This window comes from Sylvia atricapilla, chromosome 2, assembly GCF_009819655.1.
Source record: "Sylvia atricapilla isolate bSylAtr1 chromosome 2, bSylAtr1.pri, whole genome shotgun sequence".
Lineage (NCBI taxonomy): Eukaryota > Metazoa > Chordata > Aves > Passeriformes > Sylviidae > Sylvia > Sylvia atricapilla.
The window spans coordinates 53229405-53246631 of record NC_089141.1 but is presented as its reverse complement, the minus strand read 5'-3'; the positions used below and the strand labels follow the sequence as shown (position 1 = coordinate 53246631).

General features: G+C 40.6%; 1 long non-coding RNA gene across 1 annotated transcript; it reads left to right on the top strand.

Moving 5' to 3' along the window:
* Positions 1–2476: 2476 nt before the first annotated feature.
* On the top strand, positions 2477–6622 carry LOC136374280 (uncharacterized). The gene is made up of 3 exons (XR_010745867.1): positions 2477–2550; positions 4638–4691; positions 5826–6622. It is a non-coding gene; the product is annotated as an uncharacterized lncRNA (long non-coding RNA).
* The last annotated feature ends 10605 nt before the right edge of the window (positions 6623–17227 follow it).

Sequence of the window (17227 nt, the reverse complement as noted above, 5' to 3'; positions counted from 1 at the left end):
ACCAGAAGAGGAACTTCCCTCTCTCATACGGTAACCAAATGGGTTACAGTGTTCACCAAGGGAATTTGACATCCATGCTCCAGAGGATGTCACAGCCATCCCCATGAACATGAGAGTGCATATCTGATGCAGCGGGTGGCCTGCACTTCTGCTGAATGCAGCTACTGTGCAGAACAGGGCACAGGACCCCTTGGCTAGGGCTATTTACAACCTTTGTGAGGAACCCAGGTGTCCTGTTGTTTTCTTAAAAGGCTGGCTCTGGGCTCTGACAGCTACAGCACAGCAGTCATGAATGTGTCATGGATGTCACTCCTAAGAAAGAAGTACCAATATGTTTATTGATATAACCCAGTGATTTTGCCAAGCTTCATGATAAATGTGAGAAGGGTTTCATAAGATCTGATGACAAGGTGCACTTGATTATTTATGGCATAGAGGACAGGATCAGACAAAACAGGCAACAAGAGAGACTCTTGTTGAGTCCTGAGGTTCAGAAAAGACTGCTTGCGTTCTAAGCATCTTCTCAGAAGGGAGTTTATGCGTGCCTAATTCCAAACTTAGTCCCAGACTTAGTCAATGATTTATGTCTCAATGATTCTATGTGTACAATCAATCCTTCGTGTCACTTAGCTAAGATTTCAGAGTTTAGCATGCTATTTATTAAGCAGATACTGAGAATCTCTTGAGTCAAGGAATCTCTCAGCTCTGAGGAGTAACCTTGAGAGCTATGACTCAAAGCAAAGACCCTGGCAAACAGTCCACTGCCCTGCAGGAGAGATCAATGAGCCCTGGCTGTTTACTATTTATGAAGTAAGGTAATTGACTTATAGTCATATTTGCATACCATCAACAGAAGTTAATTTCTTCCAAACTTGGCCTGAGTTGGGCCTTGACAAACACTATTGTTGGGGGTGTACAATGACTCATTTAAAACTGCAGCTCTGCTCTGGACATCAAGATCATAAAAGGGAAGTGCAAGCCTTGCCTAAGACCTTTACAGCTACAGTCATAAGCTCTTCATTTAAGGACTGCACTGTTTACTTTGGTGTAGCTGTAAACACATATGTGTCTACCACAAGGTCTGAGCGCCTTCTGAAATCTTAGCTGTCCTCACAGAAAGCAGTTTGGCATACGTGAAACTGAGGCACAGGCATAAATAAAATTGTTTTAAGATTTGCACATGAAGCATGAGTAAATCAGAAACCAGTTTTGTGTAGGTAGATATATCAGAAACAAATCTGTGATCTTATGTCTTCTAGAAAAGTGTGTTGGATGTGCATCTGATCATGAGTATATTGTATTATTTATCTCAGAACATTTATCTTATTTTGACTGCAAAAGTCACTCATCTCACCTCCTCCCAAGAACCTGAAAATTGTTTTCCTTCCATATAGTATCACTGCAGGTATCAAGCAAAAGAAGTGTCATATCTTTGTTTGCAGAGCCCGAAAAAAAGAAGGTCCCAGGGCTGTCATCCGTCTGCAAAACCAAGCGTGAGCTCTACCTTGAGAATTCAGTGTGGGACAACTCCTAAGTGATCAGTCATGTCCAAAACAAGCCTTGGCCTTTGCTTTTCCTTAAGGTTGAAAGCTCTATAAAACTGTGTGTCCCACAATCTTCCATTTTAAAGAAATGAGCTTGCAAGTCGACAGCAGCAGAGCCTCTCACGCTACAACCCGCAATCGCAGGCAGTGTGACTGTGCTAAGAGCAGACAGCTGTGCTCTGCCCCAGCCTGTGTAAATTAAGTGAAATCTTCCCTTAAAATGGCAATAATGTGGTCTGTGGTAGACAGAAAGTAGTCTCTAGAAACACAGCTGGCATGGGAACAGACTGCATGCTGCTTCTTAATTTCTGGAAGACACCAGTGCAACAAATTCATGATGGCCTCTCCCCTGTTCCTTGGCTCTGCTTGGAAATTTTTTGTAGGACATCATTCTGTTCTCTTGGGCAGGATCTTTATTCTTGGCACGGTGCACATAAACACTTCCTAGAAATGCTGCTTTTCAATAATTTTCATCTGAAAGAGGAGAAGTTAAAAACCTAGTTTACATAATTCAAATTTGTTGTTCTCAGGATTGTTTCAGGTGTAAAATTCCCCAGTTTCTGAGTTTGCCATTGCTCTCTGGTGTTCTGAATAGATTTTGTAATCAGTAAATGTACCAATAACTGCAGATGTTAATCAATCACTCTGATATCTAAAAGTTAGACAAGTGGAATGTGAATAATTTGTGTTCTGGTCAAGATCACTACGGTTTGGTGTCTCTGTTTGCATTCATTAGGGGCTGCTGGATATGAATCATAGGCTAGCCATTACAAACCAGAGCTAATAACTAAAACCCCTCCTCTCTTTTTGATGCTGTTGAGCTCATTCTGGACCTCTCAACCTTCTAGACCCATAGCATTGCAGTGAGGTGAGAGCAGCTTGACATGAGCCTTCTGAAAACCATGCTGGAACAGCATCCCTTAACCTTGCTGTCCCAGGTGATGATCCTGAGCAAGCTGGGTGTTACAGCACCAGAGCCCTGTGTCCTGATGACTGTAAACCTGAGGTGAGTAACTGGTGTGGTGTTGTAGGGGTCTTGGCTGTGAAATTGAATGTCTGTATTAATCTGCTCTGGATTGCTTTTTAATGACGACTGAATACTAGAAGTTGGAGCTGAAGGGAAAGATGGAATAACTCAGCTGAATTATAATTTCTAAGTAATAAGAAAACATGCACATATATATATGTATATAACTGAAGCTCTCTAAATTTTCATGTCTATCCTACATATTTATGCTAGTTTCAATCTCTGTTCAATCCCAGATGAAGCTGAATTCATAGCTTGCTTTTAAAAACCTGATTGTCTCATTCATCCATGAGTTTTGGAAATATGTGCCACATTCCTGAGGCTTTGTAGGGTGTCATTTTTTCAAACCCCATTATTATTTCAGGATCAACATGTTCCTGTGCATACTTACGGTGCCAAGCGGAAGTTAAATGTAAGAGAGAACCCAGAGCACCTTAAGACATGTTTTATCTGCCTAAACCCATGCAGTGAGGTCAGATTGTGCCTTTAGACCTTTAGGCTGTGTCATTCCAGTGGAGCTCAATGGAATTACTGTGGCATAAAACTGATGGAATAATTAATTGGCTGGGAATTAGGGTCAGAGTTATTTATTTTTCTCATGTGTGATTATACCTGTTTAAACATTTCTTTCCCCGAATCAAAATTTTTTAGTGGGAGGAAAAGTTATGAAGGACTTTGGTTTGGAAGAATCCAAATATATTGCTTGTCTTGTTGTTCTAAATATGATCTTTAATATTGTTGAATTAATAATATTTTCCTATGAGCCAGCTAACCAGCTGGGATGCAAATTGTCTTATTCCCAGATTCTCCTGGGCAATTCATATCCACCATGACAGCACACCCAGAGGCAGTTTCAAGTTGAACTGAGTTGAAATAAAATATTCTTGTTCAGCTAAAAAATAAACTGAAACATTTGTTTTGGGTCAAGCCCATGAAGTGAAGAAAATATTTTGTTTTGATTTTCCCAAAGGAAACCTGAATGCTTTGGGCAAAAGTGATTTGATTTTTTCCTTGAGTAGAAAGTTGATTTTGTGGAAACTTTATTTCCCACTAGAGGCTGAACTGTTGGGGAGTGTCCCTAAGCTTTTGTGCTGAAGCAGTGAAAGGCCTCTGATGCTTTTGTTAAGATAGGGTTAAGAATTTCTTTATACCACAAGAGTCATCTGCAGACATTTGATTTACTAAAACTTGTTTTGCTTTGAATATTTTCATTTCACCTTCACTGGCTAATAGGTTGGCTTGCTCTGAGACAATATTATGTTGTATTATGGTCAGCCAGATTTTCTGTAGGTAAAATTCTGCTGCATCCTGACACACATCACTGCAAATTCCATTATATAAAGCTCCATATTCCATGCATTAATACCTGAATCTCTTCCACTGTCGTTTTCCTCAGTTTAAACTTCCAAGCTACAGTGAGCCTTTTCCACTTGATTTGCTTCAGCCTACTACTTAAAGATGCACTTCCTGCCCACAATTAACACTGGTCATCATCCAAAGCCTGTCTCCCATCAGCTGTTATCCAGTGAAATTGCATCTTTTTAATGGGGTGACCAAAACCAATACACCGTATTGCAAAGGTGGCTTTGTGTAGGGAGGGAACTTTCTGCCGAGACAGCATGATCTCCAAGGAACCTTACAGCTTAAAAGCCTTTGGCCAGTTGATATACACTGCAGTAGATGGTGGGGCATTTCATCTTTTCTTTTTTTCTTTCACTTCTTCAAAAAACTTACATAACTTTGATGATCAGAACAAGGACAAGGGAAAACAAAAGGAAGACAAAAGCAATATCAATTTTTTTTGTGTTCCAGTCTATGATTTGGCCATATTTCTCTGGGCTACTTTTTTTACTCTTAGTTCTCTAGTAGCATGTAAACAGAAATGCAAGAGTAAAATGAATCCACAAGGACTTTCCTACATTTATGCTTGGACATTGATGGATGGAGAAGTATTTAAGAGAAAAAGAATCAATTTTGAACCCAAAGATATGAGTAATCTCTTCTGGATTTGCACCACTGTGTGGTGGCATTTCAGGGATTAACTCAAATATATTTGTACTTTGTAGAGGCTCATGGGTTCACCAGCATATGGCAGACAGTACCACAGACCTGTGAACCAGGTGAGGGCCACCAGAATGACAATTAAAATATTTTTACTTTCCATACATTTGGCAGAATCAAACAGCTGCAACCCTCAAGTTTTACATATAGAAAAATATATACACATAAATAAATATAGCTGCTATTTGCTACAATTCTCTATTACATCTGGCAGGTGACTGCTGTTCAATTTTTCCTCTTTTGTTCCTGGGATAGCATGTCTTTCCAAGTTATTAAGTTACAGTGTGTAATTTATACCCATCAAAGTAGAAAACATTTTGCACTGCATGCATTAGCATAAATTGAATTGTCTGTTGTTGAATATGTCCTATATTTCTAGAAATATGCAATCATTCCTCATTGGCAAACTTAAAATTTTTGCTATCAGGTTTTGTTTAGTTATATTTAACTAAAAAATCTTTAATGGATGTAAACAAGAGTTCTGTAAAAGACATTCCCCAATAGGTCTAATTTTGTGTGAAATGAGAAAAATTGTTTTCTTCGTGCATAATAGTCCATCATTAAACCAAGGTTGTTTGGGCAATGTGCACTGGCAAGGAGGTGCAAGCAAGTAACACAGACACCCTGGCTGATGGAAGCCTTAAATATCAGCCATGATATTGTGACTATGGCTTGCCAGAAGTGTTGGTTGGCATTACATGCTGGGATCCAGTTTGCCTGTTTAAGATGGATGTGCACCTTTAAGATGGATGTGCGTAGAGAAACAGCCCCCTCCACGGAAAGGTGATTCCACTCAGGCTGTGGCAGTGAATTTAGGGCCAGTTTTTCAGTGGGCTGCTGAGCTGGATCCCATCCTCTACTCATTTCATGTAAGGTGACAATGCACATGTGCAGCTATTGATTGTACCTTCATAGTTGTGTCTGATTCTTAGAACAGTGGAAGCCAAGACAGATCCACAAAATGCAATGTAAAAATTGTGTTACCTCCACCTATGTAAATTGTCTTTTACATCTAGAGACTGTGCTGTCTGAACTAGGTGACTCAAATAACTGTGCTGATACTTTGCTGTAACTTCTGGTATTTTAAATACTGCGTTTCTCACAGAATTGTTTCACTGTAATTTAAGATGTTCTGGGGAAATGTAGTGACTTTTTTGCTTAGTGATGGAGCTAATTCCTACCTTCTTTTTTAGATACAACATGTGAACACGTACTCTTTTCAGAGCCTGCAGAATTCTTCTGCGAAGGTCCTAGAGAGATCACAAAGCCCAACAGCTTGATTTCTAAAAGGAGCTGTTATTATTTACCTAGTTTAATAGATACTGCTTTATCTCAGTTCTGGTTCCTAAATATCACTGGAATCCAAATGTTTTTCTTTAGGACAATTAAGGCAATCAAAAGTATTTACTTAAAGCACTGAATCACTTAGAGAAACAAGTGGAATGCTACTAAAATATAAAATATTTTTCCACTGAAGTTTGCTATCTCTGTAAACATTTTAGATGTAATTTTCTTCTGACTCATTTTTGAGTCCACTGAGGATCCAAATATCAAGTTTAGTATCAATTTCCACCTGGGAACCAAGTACTGTAATTTGGACTACAAGTGAAGAACTGATTGCTTTATGTAATTTAATTTATATCATTCTTACATGTGTCAGAGCACCACTGTATTGTGGAGTGAAATAAAAGGCTGACTTATATCAAGAGTCGCTTAGGAAAATCCACACTCACTGGGCATCTCCAGATCTTACACACCCATGTTGTGCAAACATGGGCTACAGCTGAGTATTAGAGCCATGCAGGGCAGGCACAAGGATCCCTGAGGGCACCTCTGATCTGAATGTTAAATTAGCTTTATTGAAATATGTATTTTAAATGAACTGAGCCTGATGTCTTTCTTGTACTTGAATATGCCGTCTTAATGATGCTTCCTTGAGAGCTGCTGATGAGAGAAAGGAATAAGGGAACACTCATTACCATTAGGAGCATGAAAGTTATCCCCTCTCTTTCAGCCACAAGTTTTTATAGTGTCTATTAACACATTATAAGGCACTGCAGCTTTCTGTGGTACATGCAGGGTCGCTGAGCTAATGCACACCAATAAATCCCAGTTACCTCCTGCTCTGCCCTGGTCATCTGTGAGAAAGTCCTAAGCGATGTGCTGGCACAACCCAGAGCAAGGAAGATATGTGTGTGTCTGGGCACAGCACTAGGACTAACGTGGCTCAGAATACTTCCCAAAACATGCAGATGCCTCATGAAGATGGCTGCTAGCACATCGTGTAGCCCTGGCAGCTGTCCCTTGTGAGGTACCACCAAGGAAAGGCTTCCTCAAGGTTTCCAGTTCCCTGGCTGCAAGGGCAGGGAGGATACATGAGCACCCTTGGGCTGCCCACAGGAAGGGTGGGAGGCAGTCTAGAAAGCCCAGACAGCAATTCCTGGGACATGCAGGCAGTGACTAACTGGGACCTGTGCCACAGCTCTCACATGGTGAGAGAGTCATGGGCAAAAAAGGAAGGTACTTCAAAATGCGTATGTGAAAGTAGATGTTCAGTTTGATAAGGTGAAGAGATAACAGGAGCAAGGACTGCTGAAAAGTGGCAGGAGCTGCAAAACAGAAAGTGAAGGGTATATAAGAAGCTAGAGAAGGATTTGGTGTCTGATGGATGAACGAAAGAAAGGGGAGAGAGGTAAGATCTATCATGATTTGATGTGCAGATTCATGAGTCAGGTATCAGGCATGCAGAGTTAGATGAGTCTTTGACAAAATCTCCCTTGTAAGCCTAGGAATGACCCTTTCCCACATCCATGGTTTGAAGTTTGTTACTTCAAGTGCAAAAACTCGCAAAAAATTCCAAAAGAGTCTTCATGATCCATGGTCATGTTTAAAGTTTTAATGTGTTCTTGGCTTTCATATTCTATCAAGTACTAATTTTAATGCCCATTTATTCTTCAGGTTTTCTTAGACTGTTTTGTTTCCACGTGTTTGTCAAGCATGCTGTAGAAGAAGAACTGCTCCAACTTAAACCCATGTCCCTGTGCTAAGAAAAGAAGAGCTTGGCAAGGGAGCATAGTGTCCTTCAAACCCCTGGTAAATCAATGTAAATGAAAAATCTCCTGTATTCACTCCAGTGTGTTTTCAGGAGGAAAGCAGGTTATCTTTCCAGGTCCAGAATCTAGTCCTTAGTGGTCTTCTTACAGCCATTTCCCAAGGCCCAGTGCCAGTATCCTCTCCTGATTGACACTGACTTTTAATACCCGGAACAATGGAAATCCCATTGATTTCCATTCTGACAGAAAACAGTCAAGAACCTGTCTTTGTAAAGGAAGGCTTGAAATGGATGTGCATGCTTTCAGTAGAAACTGTGTGTGGACAAGAAGTCATAATTATTTGTACAGGTTAAAATTCAGAACAAGGATTTGTGATCTTTGGGTTGCAGAGGCAGGCTCTGGGTACCCCTGGAAGTTTCATCATGGACTGCTTGGCAGAGGTTGGAGCCTGTATGTTTATATGTGTCTGGTTTTATTTATAGGGCATTTTGGGATTGCACAACCCAAGGGAGAAAAGGCAGTGGGAAAAATGTATCTCCTTTCCTGGTTGCCTCATAGAGTTGTTATGAACACAACTCACTTCTTAGCAACATACTGTTTACTGAAGTCAGGAGCTGTATGAAGAACATTTTGGGAGTGAAAATGATAGAAGTGCCTAAAGCATGTTGACTTTGAAGAGACATTCCTGCTGTGAGGAGGACACTTCTACCATTTGTGGTTTATGCCTTGTGCCCAAGAATCCCACCGTAAAGGGAACAGAAATCAAAATGTTCTGTGGTGTTGGAAAATTTCAAGGCAATGAGACATACCTGGCACATGGTAGGAGGAATCAGTTCATCACAAGAGAGCTGAATTTCTTCCTTGATGTTCTCTGTGCAGTGTTTCATTTAATGCATGGCATTAAAATGCAAAACTCAAGCCAAAAATTTGCCTCTGAAAATAAATCGGGCATCCACCCAGATTCTTGACAGGAGATGAGCCTTGTATTGTGGCCCTGTATAATGGCTGAAACGCCTGGGCTCTGCCAGCCTGACAGAGTCTGAATCCTGAGTCAAGAGCTGCTCAGGGAATACCTTTTTCCTGTAAATATGTGCCTAAATATCAGGCTGCTGAAATGGTGCATCCGGCTTGATCCTGTGCTGGTAATACATGAACAAAGAAAATGGCATGATCCAAGACAAATAAAGGAAGACTCTGTAAGAGGAAGAACTTCTTTTTCCTCACAGTGAATTCACTGATTGTTCATGAATGTTCTCACTAATGTAAAGTTAAGGGAGAACTGAGCTCCTACAAAACATAATCTGGAAAATATGGGACAGATGTTCCTGTGTCAAAATGCATGAACTATCTCAATGAATCTAAAAAGATGCAATCTAGATCCTATTTTATGGGATGCACTCTTCAAAGTGCTTCCCAGCATGGGGGCACATTACTTGCTGGGACCTGTAGGTGGTTGTCCAAAACAAGTAAGTCAGTGGTACCCACCTCACTATCCAGATTGGAAATTTCCTGAGCTCCAGAAAAACACAAGCATGAAGCTGAGGGATGGTGAACCTCCTGCAGCTGTGTAGGACAGAGGTCCTAATTTTCCCATCTTCCTGCTGCTTTCTAGATGTTTAGACATGTTGTTCTAAGTTCCCATAACGTCCATGTGTGCTGGCAAGGAGATCAGTAAGCTCTGTACTGTCCAAACTAAATAGAAAATTACCACCTGAAGTCTGCTTTTTAAATGTGTGTGTCCCCCCCGCCCCCCCAAGTTTCTGGGGTGAGCTATTGATCTGGGTTCACATACGCTGTGTAGCAACTGAGTTTTACAAAACAAGCAGCTCAGTGCTTGCACCTTGTGTCTCTGTTTCACGCATGCCCCTGCTAAAGAACAGGAATGAACCATTAGAGTCACAATTTGAAAATTGGATATGCTCAGGTGTGTGTCATCAGCTGGAGAAAAATGCCATCATTTTGCTGCTACTGCAGCATCCTCCTTATTTGTGCCTCCAACTCAAATGCATTAAATTTAATTACACAGTAGTACAACTCCAATACAGATTTAATATATTGGGATAAGAAAAGCTTCAAAAAACCCCACTCCTTAGTTAATAATTGAAGCAGCACTTGTGCTGCCAGCAGAGGAAAGTGAAGTGATGCCAGGCTGTGGCACATGGAAGAGAATCAACCACAGAACCATGGAATGGTTTAGGTTGGAAGGGGCCTTAACAATTGTGTACTGACAATCATGGGCTGGGACACCTTCTGTTAAGCTAGGTTGTTCAAAGCCTCATCCATCCTGGCCTTGGACACTGCCTGGGATGAGGCATCCACAGTTTCCCTGGGCAGCCTCTTTCAGCACCTCATCACACTCACAGGAAAGAATTTCTTCCTAATATCTAATCTAAAGCTACCCTCTTCCAGTTTCACACCTTTGCCTTTTGTTTTATCGCTACATATCCTTGTAAAAAGTCCCTCTCCAGTTCTCCTGTAGCCCCCTTTAGGTACTGGAAAGTACTATAAGGTCTGCTTTCAAGGCTGAACAATCTCAACTCTGTCTTGGGAGTACCATTGTAAACTGTTTTAATAAATACGTACAAATAGTGAGTTTGTGATCATTTAATCCAGAACATGGAGTGAACAGATGCAAAACCCCCATTGGGTCAGCTGCTTTGTGCCCCTGCCAGTATAGGACTGAAGCAAGCAACATGTTTCTGTTGGATCAGTTCTCCACACTCCAAGCAATGGGATGCCTGCTTCCTAAAATATCTTCCTTTGTAACGAGGATTTGTTTTTTCCTCTTCACAATGGGCAGTTTAAATTCACCTTGTGATTTCATCCACTGTTCCTAATTGCATCCTTTCTCCTGGAGGAGGTAACTCCCCTTGGTGTGCAGACCCTTCAAATATTGATAAGAAAATCGCTGTCCCTTTTCTTTTGCAGATGTGTTTAAGCCCAGTTTTATTCATAGTTAGCCTTTCAAATCTTCCCTCCTGCAGCCCCCGCATCCTTTTTGCTGCTCTGCTTTTACAGTTTCTCACTGGGCATATGTCTTATCATTTCAGCTTTGATGGTAATACAGCAGCCAGGACAGGTTTGCCAAACCCTTGCATACAGAATTGAAGACAATTAATACTATTGTTCTACCATTTTACAGTAGGAGATAGAGAATTCACTTTTGCTTGGATTCTCTTCCCACCACCTTCTGAGCTGGAACAGATTGTACCCTCCAGTGCAATTTCAGCCATATTCAGTCCTTTAAATTGTGTTTGGATTTTTTGCCTTTTCCATTTCTCAGCTGTTTCATTTCATCATTAACCCTGCTTGTATTAAAAAGGTTTGGGGAAAGTAAGGAGTGAGAGAAGGTTGTGATGCGTGAAAAGGATAAAGCAAGATAAAAGCTTTGAAGGACTGGGTATTGGTGGGAAATAAGTGCTTTTGAGCAGGGTAGCTGAAGGAGGTATAGCAATGATTACATTGGAAGGCTGAACTGGGGAGGCCAAGTAGGCAGTAGGTAGCAAGAGGTGATACATCAGTGGCAGCTAAGGGGTAGTGGGATAAAAAGAAAAGATCCTGAACCACTGTCAGCTGACTTGATCTCATGCTGGGCATGAACGATGAGAAAAGCAATCCTCCTGGTGCAGCAGAGAACATGGGAAAGCTGGATTTGTAACCTGACAGACAGTAAATAATCTGGGAAATTCTTTTGTACTGAGACTATGGCTTGATGTGGATGGCAAGGTGTGATATGTCAAGATGGAGCAGAGTGAACAGACATTAAGATGAAACTTGGTGTAACTTGACATGGCACTGTTACAAAACAGATTGCCAGAGGTATGAGCTTTAATGAGTTTAAAAAGCCTCCCCTTAGGGGAGCTAGGGGATCCAAACTCTAAGGGGAATAGAGATTCCCCTTAGAGGGGATCTCTAATCCCCTTAGAGGATTTCTGTTTTAGTTTATAGCACTAGAAGGGGAGCATTGTGATACAATAGGAATGAGCCTCTGGAGGAGAAGCCCAGAAGAGTGTATGGAATACAGTTGGATCTACAATATTTGGATAAAGTTGTGCAAACCACATTATCTTCATGAATTCTCCTTGTTCCTCCAGGATGACAGATATTCTGAAAATACTGCTGCAGTTACTACAAGGAAGGCTTATATGCCAGCTGGTTTTGGTTTTAGCTCCGTGGTGCTGAATGGTCATAGAAATATCCCAGTAGGTAACAGCCAGAGAAGTATCAACCTACTGGGGTTTGCAAACAACCCACTAGGGACAGACTGGAGTCCAAAAACAATGATTGTTTTGTTTCATTCTGTTTCTGAGCTGTTTTTACACATTTCTTAAGCTGCTCTGTTATTCATAGGATTTTAGCCACATTTCTGTTTTTTTCTTTTTCTTTAAATGTGCAATCCAGAATTTTCTGCTGGAAATAGTGCCCAGCAAACAAGTATTTAAGGGTTAAGTGAACTTGACCCTTAAGTCTTTGGCACTGCCACACCCATAAGCCTCCAGGATAAAAAATGAATGTAATTTCCCAGAGCACAGTGGTAGGGTTTCCCAAACACATTTGAGGCCGGAAGTTCCTTGATTATTTGATAGCCTACATTCATTAGTCATAGTGGTGTGGCCACCCTCTGTTCCAGCTGCCTGTGCTGGGGCAGGGTTTTGGACATTGCCAGCAATCTTATTTTGTACAACTGGAAGTCCCATGGCATATGGACAGGCGTTTGCATAAGTGTTAACTGCATGACTGCTTGAGCACAGGAGCAAGGGCAGTTCCATTGTGTGAAGCAATTCAAGCTGCTGAACCAGCAACCATCTCCCTTCCTGCTCCTGGCAGGAAAGTATTGGTTGGTGCTTACCCTGTCCTACACATAAAAATAAATGAGCAAAACAAAGTTGCACTGCCCCCAAGGGTAATTCTGACAGCTTCTTTATGTCCCAGAACCTCAAGAAATGTTGAATTGTTCTTGACCCCTGGAAAAAAACCAAAACAACAGAAGAACCTGTGCTTGGGCAGACTTACAGGGCAGATTATGACCATGAGGTGCCTGGCCTGTGGAATGTTGTTATCTGTATTTGTTGCAACTGCTGATTTCAGCCCGATCAGTATGTTTTATGGGTTACTGAATGTGTTTTCTTCGCAGAAGTCTGTACATTTGCCTACCCTAGCTCTGACTCCTTTGTTCACTCACTGTGCTGCTTTTCTGAGCGCATGTACACCCTGCCACAGAAGTGCCTTGAGAAATTGCTTTCAAAAACTGATCTGAAATTGCAAGAAGTCCCATGTCTCTGCTTCTCAGGTTTATTTATGAAATACTGTACTGGATCTGGTGCTATATTTTACACCCACACTGGAACAGCTTAATAGTTTAAGCGTTGTCTTAAATAAAATTTTAAAAATCCTCTTTTGGTTTGAAAATCAAGTCTCTTTTCTCACTTAAGATGAATAAATCTTCTGTCTGCAGCAGCAACTGGTCAAGCTACAGAGCTCCCATAATAAAACAGAGCACTTGCTTAAAGGGAAGGTTATCACTATAGATGGTCTGCAAAAAGATTTAGAATTCCCAGTCTCTTCTCTCTAGCTAGTCTGGTCTGAAGGATGGCAGACGAGCAGAGAGAAGCTAGGCTAGGAAAAGGCAAGGCCTTCTGTGACCTGCTTTGGCTACTGCGTTGTTGGAAAGAGAGGTTCCACCACACCCTCTCCTCACAGTATTATTGGCCAAGCAGTGGCCCACCCTGGAAGCCATGTAGGGATGGCAGTGCTGCTGTTGAAGAAAAATGGAGGACATGAGGCATTGAGAAATAGCAATGATAAAGCATTAAACATGCCCTGAGAGGGGACAGGCTGAGTGGATGCAATCTCAGGAGGACGTGCTGTGAGTGGAGCAGTGCTGACTAGTTTAGCATTACTGACTATTTGATGGAAATTTACAATGAGACCTTTTCTTCTCCTTAGTAAATCCACACAGAGTAGTTGGGAATGAAAATTCTAGATAGAACTTTAAATTTCATCTGTGTAAAAGGCTGGTCCCCCAAAGTTGCCTCTTAGTGAAAATGAAAGCAGGTTGGGATCTATATAGATCTGAGATCTGGTAGAGTTTTTTGCATCCAGAATTGGTTGGAGTGTCCTGTTTGGTTTTCACTCCTACCTGGTGAAGCTCTGTGGATCGAAGATGGGAGTCTGCCTCTGCATACATACACAGTTTAGTATTATTGTACAATGAGAACAGAACATACCAGGTCTCAAACAAACCACAACAAATGTAGGGGCTTAATTCAACTGGAAAGATTCAATTTATTGGATTGTTAGTAAAGGTATACCAGAAGGGACAATAAACATGAAGTATTTGTAGAACTATGTGTAGAATAAATAAAAATAAAGTCTAAGCAAGGAAAAGAGTAGACTAAAACAGGTTGAAGCAAAGAGACAATTTTCTTTCATCTTCTTACCTCCTGCCCTTTCTGGAGAAATCTACCTCAGGGAACTTGTAAATGAGGATTTTAGAAAACGGGCAGATGACAGCAAGTATTTTGCATAGATTTAATGTCTGGAGAGGTTTTTTCTAATTTCTAGCATCCAACTCTGATGTGATAGTCTAGAAGATGACAACAGAACCTTAAATGCTGCTGTATTTTCTACTTGTAGAGCCACAGGGAATTTTGTTCAGAGCAATTTCTGAGAAAGCACAGAGAATATAATTTTCTGACATTTCTTTTTCCATCAAAATCAGATGAAAACCCGAATTCAAAATAAAGGCACTGATTGTGGTATTAAGCTAGGATTTGTAAAAACTACAGTACGGTCAGTGTAGTGTCGTACTGGTTTGGTGATGTACATGCTGTAGTTTGAAAAGCTCTGTATCCTTATTTTCAGATTAAATTCTTCACAGTCAATAGCATTTCCAGCTAAAACATCATTCCCTCATTTAAAAGATTAAACTCCCCTTCATGTCATGGAAACAGTGCTGGTTGAAATCCTAATACTGCTGTTGCCAAATGATTTTGTGATGTTGCAAGTTCATATTAAGCTAAATTAGCAGCAGGAGTCCTGCGCTGAAGTCACAGTATGTATCATCATTGGAGAGTGGGAAAGTTGTTTGATTGAAGCAATTTCCTGTCTAGCCACAGTGGGCAGCTCATAAGCTGTTCAGGCCTTGTGCAAGTGGGAAATGTGCAAAGGAATTAGGAAGAGGGAATACACTCCTGTCTGTGCTCACATGGCCAGTGGTGCATGCAGCCCTGATCTAAATGGGGAGGGAGATGGATAAGACTCAGTACATTAATCACTGCAGGTTGAGAGGCTGGTATCACCAGAGAGAGGACAGCGTGGTGCAGGACTACAGACTTCACAGTATCTTGGAAAATTTGCTGCCTGACCGTGGCTTGTTGGACTTGAGCAGAGCTAACCTGCCCTACACAAGATCTTATATTAACCTCTAAATGATCATCAGTTACATAATTAGTCATTGGCATAAGATATCTATTAGAACTGTTTGGGAAAGAAATGTTCTTTAAAAAATACTGACATTTCATTGGGAAAAATAGGAATATATAGTTGATTAAGAAAAAGAAAAGGCTTTTTCCTCAGAATCTGAAAGCATTGGAAAGGAAGCAAAGCTTTTTGCAAAAAAGTTTTCTTTAATAAACCCCCTAATTTTCCCATTACTACAAAGTATGAATGGAAAACATTAGTTTAGTCCCAGTGTTTGGGAGTGGATGACTTCCCTAGGAACAAAATCACAAGCTCCCTTCCCTCACAGGGTCTTTGCTTTGAAAAGACAATTAGAAATTCACACCTGAAGACTTCAGATGCAACTGTGCGCCCATATTTCTACCCCCAGCGAAGACACCATTTACCTCCAAAAATGTGCTTTTTTGCAGGTGTCTTAAAACAGTCCTTACCTCTTCTTCCCACCTCTGAAGCCATTTCATTTGTGCACATTCACATCTAGACTGCTCTTTGTTTTAGAGGGAAGGCTTTATAATTGTAATTCACAGGGACTCAGGACCTCACAATATGTATTAAAAACTTTTTTTTGACCTTTTAAATATTATGCCAAGAGCTACTAAGCAATTAAGGCAATAAATCTGTGTAAACTGAACGTATGATTTCTCTTAGGAATATAAATGTGAGAAAATTAAATGTCAACATCTACCTTGGTGTTTATAAGTGCAGCCATAGAATGCAAACTCATTGCCTTACCTGAATTCCAGTTTTGTCTTATACTGCTGTTAGAGGAACTTTATGTTATTGTGAGGTTGGGAGTTTTTATGTTTTTTAAGTTCAGATACAGAGTCTCTTTGGTAGCACTGAATGTCCCCCTTATGAGGGACTTTCTTTGTCACTGTTCACTGCTGATCCTGTAGAAGCAAGTGCAAAACCATCCTGCATGGTTTTAAGAGGAGCAGAGTTCCAGCTCTGGCAGTGGGTAGGCAGTGTGACATTATTTCACCCCTTCTGCATTCTGTTTCTTTTTACAATATTTCTTGTCTTATCAGACTTAAAAATTTCTAGAGGAAAGAACTGTGTCCTATTCTCATTTCACACCATCCCTGGGCCATCAGGGACCATGTGCTCAGTCCCAGACTCAGATGAGGCTTTTACATGGTGCGTAAACACAAACACACTGCCTACTCCTGTCTGTGCACTGGGTAGGAAAGGGGAGTGAAAGCAAGAGCATTGTTTACATTATGACACCATCCAGAAGCTCCTAATATTTGGAAATGAGACTATAATAGATCTGTTCTTCCCAGTGACTCAAGAACTCACTGCTACAGAAAGAGATAAAGAAAAATCCTTCTCTTGGCATATCCTGTTGATAGAGCCTCGCATATCTTGCATCTCAAGATTTAGGTTAGAAGTTTGTTATTGAGAGTTTTGCTTCAGTCCCAGTTTTGTTCTCAACTACCTAGTCCTTCCAGAATACAGGAGGAACCCACTGTTATTTTATTGTAAACTAGTCTGGTTATTCTTCGCTGTTTTACTGGTTTTACTTTAATACAGCAAAGGCAACTGATGATACTTCTGCAAACATCCCTCTGGTGTCATCTACCAGCCTGAGCTCAGGTGCATCAATCACCACAACTACATGATCAAGTTGTCAAGAATATTTTATCACCAAAATGTGAATATTTTCCCCTTTAACTGACTTCTTTTTTTCTGGACAGTTAAGGATATAGCCTGATGATCAATTTTGTGTTAGTCTAATAAATATTTCCATAATTTAAAAATGCACCCAGAAGGAGAGAGTGTGATGTTACCATTCAGTATTCTTGAATTTTTATATTATTAAGACAATAAAAATGCAGTGGATGCCACTGTCTCAGACTGACATCCTCAGAGAGAAATAACCTTGCTTCTGGTGCTAGCTAAAATGTAAGAATAGCATCTGTGAAGTCAAGCCAATACCCTCTTTTCTGAGTTTCAGAAAAGTTGATTCACCCAAATCCAATTAAAAGAATAACTCCACGAATTAATTAAATTGCCCTTCCAGTAAAGTTGAGGCTTAAATCATTTGCTGCACTTGACAGAAAAGCAAAATAACTTTTATT